Raw genomic sequence first — 7,626 nt, forward strand, 5'->3', positions numbered from 1 at the left:
AAATTATTGTAGCGCGTACCAGTGACAGGGTTACCATATTTGTGGAGTTATGCTGGCGGACTTAATATATTAGAAGAGGTGACAGCTCATGTTTGAAAAATATACTCAAAGAATAACCGATTACTTTTAGTTTCTAAATATAACTGTAATAATTTTTATGGCACTCTCTGGCCCTTCCATGCAAGCGAATTTTCTTATTGGCATGTCAGTTTTGTCTGCAATACATACAGCAGTCTTTGTATTTTTGCACATTCAGGGTATAATAAGAAAATCTACATTACCATGGCACTGGATTGAATGCGTATCTGTTTTGGTTGTTGCTTTATTGGTAGTGATCTTTTCTTCTATCGTTCTATTAGTTTTTACAAAAGGATATATTGTGACTGCGGTAAGTTGATAGTATGTAAAAAGAATGTTTTGTTTCAATAGTTGAGTTTTGTGTTGGAAATTTATTTGATCGTAAACATGTATTTTGACTGAACATGCTCTATTTTTTAGATCATGGGTTATCTTACTTCGATGGTTTATTTTGTCGACATTTTCCATAAATATCAAATTGCCGTCGCTCCTATACCAAAATATGCGTGGACAACACCAAATATGCCAGACTTAGGTTAATGTAAACAAAGTTAACACTTGTACAAAAGTCGTACACATTTACATAAATGTATATCCATCCATCGAATAAACTACACATAGGTACTTTTTTATTTTTATCTTTACACAAAATGGAAATGTACCTATTTTATAATTATAACTGAACAAAAATATTAATGTTAAGAGTTTCTTTACACTTAATTGTGTTGTTGACCTATACCTAATGATTTTGTATAATAAATTAATATATAATTACTATTGGGAACAAACAGTTTCAAATAATTCACTGACTTTAATAACTATGTTAAATTTACTACAAATCTTAACAGGAATAAATTAAATTAGTTTAGAACGTCGTACCTATTATAATTTCAATTTAAAAATAAACTTTTAAATTAAAAATAAATGTTATATCTTGAAATCTCATAAAATTGGTATCATAATTCTTAAGAAATTAAGAAGTAATGACGACATAACTCTAGCAAGTTACGCCCCCCTATCTGCTGATTCACATTCTAAAATTTCAAATTTGTAACGTTAAAGATACCAGAAATATACCGACGGCGCCGGCGACGTCGCACTCACAGTTATTAAATATCTGATAATGATAAAGTTTATCAAGTTGTTTGTATTGATAACGGATTATACGTTGTGAAATTTATGAAGCAATGTTCAACCGGTTTACGTTGCTGTTACGTTGTTGGATGGTGATTGTAGATGGCACTGCAAACATTTCAAAAACCAACCAAGTATAGCATTAATTATTGGCTACCTCCATTTGATCAAATTTGGGTAAGGTCGTTGTAAAACTTGTAAATCATTCATCGAATATTTGAATTTGGAAAAACATGATTGATCTGGTTATAAATATGTCCTTGTTAGACTAGACAGTTTTAAGCGACATAATTTGAGTACAGAAAACATGGTCGGCCAGGTTTACCATGGAGCTTGTACCTATATGATTGGTGGAGTAAACGGAGTTCACAGTTTATTAAAAAAAAGCTATATGTGGTTCTGTCGAAACTTAGAATTTTTTTGGTAATGTAGGTACAAAACCGCTATAATTTTTTTCGCGATTCTCCTCGACGAACGCTCATGTTGAAAAATGTCACAAAAAGATGATCTTAACATTAAATTCAAAATATTTGATAAACCTACACTTCCATTAAATATTCATTACTTACTTAATTACTTGAAGAAATTTTACCTAAGTACTTGAATTTTTGGTGATAAAATTAACTAAGCTCTAAACATTTTTAAATATAATATTGAAAAGTATAGAGATAATCCTTTTTAAACTTAAAAAAATAAATTATTATCCTGATGAGATGAATAACAATGAATTTTTATGAAAGTTTTAATAGTTTTTCGTAAGTTAGGTAAGAAACGACGTTAGAGCTGTGCGTTACGAAACTTGATGCGAAAAAGATCCCTTGATAAACAATAATCAATATCTTTGTCTAGCTGAGACGAACGTGATCTTTATAAATTCTAACACATTTCTAACATTAAAGAAGCATATCACATTTTTCTTTTACAAGTTTCGAGTCGACTCGTTGAATTCTTACCCAAATATGACTGCATAAATTACATTAACCACCTGATAATTAAAAGTTAAAACCCGTAGGGCAAATTTATCTCCTTGCACTGAAATGACGGCGCAATTAAACTGAAATGAGCACGTTCTAGCTAGCTTTAATATTTAATATGGCGCCAACGTTCTCTCACTACTATCACTTATACCAGTTCCATACATTACGAATTACGTTTATGGCCCACCCTCCACATGTGCTTTGGGTATATACATACGTAGCTAGGTAGTTGAATTAATTTTCTCATTTGCTTAGGTATTTCCATAAATCTCGCTCAGGTAATTTCTTACCAAAAATGTGCTTAATGGCCCAGATATAAGACCCGATATTCAGCATTTTGCAGAAACTCCAACGATGCCAAAAATAAAATCAATATGTAGTGGAAATCAGGGAAATCGTTTTGCGAATCAAAACACTTACAAGGTATTAATTAGTATCTGTGTAACACTTTAAAAAACATCTGTTTATCAAAAGTGTTACAGAATTAAAAAATTCAAGGAAAAGTAATATTGCATCGTGTGTCTGTCTGCAGCAAGTATCCTTTTCATTCACTCAAAAAGAGAATGACAATGCGACACATACAACATTTATATCATAATGTACAATACTCCATAGGCTTGACAAGTTATAGATTCACATGTTACCAAAAAAAATCCGTAAATTTTAAGGCCCACTCTACAACAGAGCTTTCATTGCTTTTTTATGAAATATTTATTTATTGTTTAAAGATTGATTCTTTGTAAAAACGTGTATTTTTTTATTGAGACATTTTATATTTTCAGAATGAGAAACCATTCCTGTCAACTATATCAAGTGGAAACTGATAAAACCGAATTTCGTGATTTTGCACTTACGTCACTTTTCTGTTGGAGCGACGTCTTTGTGAAGTTAATAAGCTGTAATGGATTATTAAACCACATATCCTTTTTAACAATATATTAAAAGAAAAAGATAGATTACAACAGCAGGTTACAACAAAACATTACTATGTTAATAATGATGAATCCTAAGTTTTCCAAGTTAAATGTTCGCGGCGGTATAATTTAATGTTACCATGCAGTTCAGCCACATTTACCAGTTACATTAATTAATATTAAAATAATTTCACATGCACTGTGATGTTAATAAAACAACCTTTGATTAAAGTCTGCTGAAAAAGAAAAATTTCCTGGGCCCAGCCTCACTTGATATGATACCGGCGTAAATTGTTATCGGTGTCACGTCAATTGGACGCCGAAAACTGGACGTGCGAAAACAGGTCGCCGCAACCTGGACGCGCGACAATTGGACGCATGCGACAATTGGACGCGTGCGACAATTGGACGGTGGACACATGCGACATGCATAGAAATTATTTCACAATATTTGAAGTAATTAACTTCATAGATTCCTTATTAAAGGTATCAATAATATTATGTATGTTACAGCTTTTAGGAAACATTCTCTTTTTCTTTAGAATTGTACAATACTTGTTAGGGATGTAATATTTACCTAACTAACCCTTCCTTCCAGAGTAGGTATTATTCTTATCAGTGGGATGGTTCCTTAAGAAACAATTAGGGAAATAAGAAAACAGTTGCTGGTAAGATTATTTAAGCCGGTGTTGAAATACTACAAAATTACAGGTTTTCGGCTTTCGGTACTTTGTAAATATTTCGGTTTATGCGCATTAAACGGTTCTTGTGTAATAAAGCATATTATTCATTTCAGGAATATAATGATAAATATATAAACATGTAATACTCGTAGTTATTTGGATCACAAGTCCAGAAAATGATATTTTGCGAGTGTGAGTGATATTGCGTAGCCGAGGCGGTTTAGCCGAGGCGAAGCAACACGAGCACTCGCAAAACATTTTCTGGACGTGTAATCCACAAACTTTTCATGCCGACAAATTTAAATCATTTTTAAAAAGTAAAAAATTTGTTTCACACGCGGAATCGAACCCGCGAGCCAGCGACCCTCGCGTCCCTGAGCCGAAACGGAGTCCGTTGGCTATATTCAATGCTGCCTGTCCATCCTCTAGCGAATTTTTAGTCAAGGTCACTTTTGTAAGTACTAGGTCGGGAATTTTACGTTCCCGGCGGATTTTGAATCATGCAAAACCGTCGATAACGGCCGGCGGCATGAAAATTCTATTTTATTTCTTTTTTTTGTTGACGAGTGTGCACATATTGAATATGTAATAGCACAATAAATTTGTTTCACAGTCTATGGCTTAACGTGACTTCCGAATAACGAGATAGAATATACCCTTTTTTTTCGCCCTGCGTCGGAATCGAACTCTCGACACTCGCGTCCCTGAGCCGAAACGGACTCCCTTAGGCTATATTCTACCTCACAATTATTCTCACGAGTTCAATTTTCGTCGCGTTTTTTTTTTAAGGTTCGCCCTTTTTATCAATCCATACCAACTTTGAGTTTACGAAGAATTTAATCTTGCGCCAGGGACTCCTCGTTGGTTATTGAATTGTTTTGGACTTTAATACTTTCTAAATATTGTATGTCTTTGTACATGTTGTCTACTTGCTGTTCAGCTAATCTTATTTTTTCAATTAATTGTCTTGTACGTTTTTTCAGAGGCTTTATTTTGTTATCTTGTAATTTACTTATTCTCAATTTTATTCGCATAATTTGAAGGTCAATTTCATTATTATCTGAAGATTGATGAATTTCTTGAAGAAAGTTTGTAACACGATCACCAGAAGTAGACGACATTTTAACTGAGCTATGAAGGTTTTATTTTATCTGTTGCATATTGTCAATATAAGTTAATAAAAGCCTGCCATCTAGAATCCTTTGGATCAATTATTTGTACAACTCTATGTGACTAAACGTAACGCCCTTCAAATTTTTTTGAATTTTTGGATTCGTTTTGAATTTTTGAATTTGTTTTGAATTTTTATTTTACAACATGATTTTTATTTTAGAAATAGTTATTTGTTCGCTCTATCAGGATTCGAACACGCAGCGAAAGCATGTGCACATGTTCAGAGTGCGACGCTTTAACTTCTGCGTTAACGCGGTTTAGCGATAAGCGTACACAAAGCGGTCTAGTGGTTCGCATGCGAATGCGGTTTGCGTTATTTACGGATTTGTGTTAAATAAATGAATACGTCCTTGCCTATTCATTTTATTAAAGCCGAAGAAAAAGAACATTATAACATTAATAAATTAGCGCCAAAATGGCCTTTTATATTAATAATTATAGGACGAAGCGGTTCTGGTAAAACAAATACTGTTGTCAATCTTTTAAAATATTTATTTTTTGATACTTTTTATTTGTATGCGAAAGATTTAGAAGAACCTTATTATCAGTTATTACAAAATGTGTTTCATGATGAAAAAATTAGGCCTAAAGAACCTCATGAAGATCAAAAACCGATAATTGAATCGTACTTTTCATCAGATATAGAAGACATAGTCGATGTAGACGAACTGGATAGATATAAACAAAACTTGATTGTTGTTGATGATTTCGTAAAGGAAAAAGATCAAAAGAAATTGATAGATTTAGCTATACGCGGAAGAAAAATGAATGCTTCAATGATTTATATAACGCATGATTGGTACAGAGTGCCAAAATCAATTCGTTTACAATGTAATTATCTTTCAATATTTCCATCATGTGATGGTAATGATATAAGCTTTATATTTAGAGAAAAGGGGTTGGATAAGAAACTCAGGAAATATTATGAAAATAACATTAAAAATTTTGATTGCTTAACTATTGATTTCAAAACTCCTGAAATGAAATATAGAAAGAATTTTACGCCCATAAATGATTGGCAGGGCGTCCCTGAAAGGGACTACGGCTCCACAGGCCAGCTCAGAAGCAAAGCCGAATACGTTCTTAGAAAAAATAGAAAAAAAGGTGGAAAATCAACAAGAGGACCGCCTGGTATAGGATTTAATCTAACAGAAAACGGCGATTATGATATCGCAGGACACAAATTAGTTAATGTAAAACAACCAGAAAACCCCGGTGATGCTGTTAATTTACAATATTTAGCATCAGCGTCCACAAAATGGACTAGTGCTTTGCATGCTGCTATGGATAAAGTCAACGATAATATGATCAAAAAAGATGATTCAGAAAGCGTTTTAAAAATCGTTAAACCTGAACTCAGTAACATGATCAAAAAAGATGATTCAGAAAGCGTTTTAAAAATCGTTAAGCAATCGTTAGATTCGGTGAATATAACCGCTACAAAAAGATATATCGATATTGGTAACAGAAGATTAGTTAAAACTGCTGATGCAATTGATAAATATGATGTTGTCAATAAAGGACAACTAGATATTTACGGAGAAAGGTTAATTAACTTGGAAACTGAATTCATGAAAAAAACTCATTATTCATTTTTACAATTTGTAGGAAAAATTAATTTTGAAAAGGGAACTCATGATAAAAAGATTATAACTATGCTTAAGTTTACTTTTGACGGAGAATATTATCTTAGTATACCGATAAATATGGAAGTTATAAAATTCCGATCAACAGCTGATCTGGAAGATTTAGAAATTACCAATAACGAAATGAAAAAATTTGATCTTTCGAAGCCCTTTTCTATTAAAGAGACTGATTTATTACTTTTTAGGATAAAAAAAGACAAAGTAAACACAAATGAAAATCTCGGTGTTTACAATCATAATAAACCATATAAATTAAGAACTCCAATCAGATTTTATATGTTAGTCAAGTTTTCTTTATAATTATCAGTCTTTGACCTTCATGCGCATTGCGCGTTTACAAAAATAAACATATATAAATGGAAAGCAATATAGTAATCAATTTAAATGAAAATGGTATCTCCACTGTTTGTTGTACAGTAAACGGTGAAAAAATAGAATTTACTGTGACAGGAGATGAAGAAGTTGAATTGTTACGGAAGGTTACTGTTATTTTACTTACAAAATTACCGCCAGAAGAAGCGCATAAACATCTGAATAAATTCTTAAAATTCGTCTAATTAATTAAAAATAACAATCGTGTTCGACAAGTTGGACAATTCGTGCGAATTACTCCATAATACACCGCAGCCGAAGGGAATTCAGTTTATTGCTAACTAAATGGATTATTGTAAAATATGCAAAACAAAAACTAAGTCCACTGGAGAATCAGAATTTATTGTAAAATATAAACGCTGGAGAAGAATATCAACTTGCATAATTTGTAAATCAGTAAAAAATAATATTTCTAAATCACCTAAAGATATTTTAATTTTTGAATTATTTAAACCCGCTAGGAAAAAATATCCAACACGTCGCTTTCAACACAGAGGTATTGATGATACTTGGCAAATAGATATTTATGTTTTTTATAGATCAAAAGGAAAATCAGAAGATCCAAGCTATACTTTAAGAACAAAAACCTTGAAGTCGAAGACGAAGCCGAATGATTTTAATAAATTTAAAAAGATCAATAAGGGATTTA

The 7,626-nt window shown here is 32.2% G+C and overlaps 1 long non-coding RNA gene across 1 annotated transcript; it reads left to right on the plus strand.

Annotated features, from left to right (window-relative positions):
- Nucleotides 1-614: 614 nt before the first annotated feature.
- Nucleotides 615-3,302, plus strand: LOC138132354 (uncharacterized). Its single transcript, XR_011160057.1, has 2 exons — nucleotides 615-1,389; nucleotides 2,972-3,302. It is a non-coding gene; the product is annotated as an uncharacterized lncRNA (long non-coding RNA).
- Nucleotides 3,303-7,626: the final 4,324 nt, after the last annotated feature.

This window comes from Tenebrio molitor, chromosome 5, assembly GCF_963966145.1.
Source record: "Tenebrio molitor chromosome 5, icTenMoli1.1, whole genome shotgun sequence".
In the NCBI taxonomy this organism is placed as follows: Eukaryota; Metazoa; Arthropoda; class Insecta; order Coleoptera; family Tenebrionidae; genus Tenebrio; species Tenebrio molitor.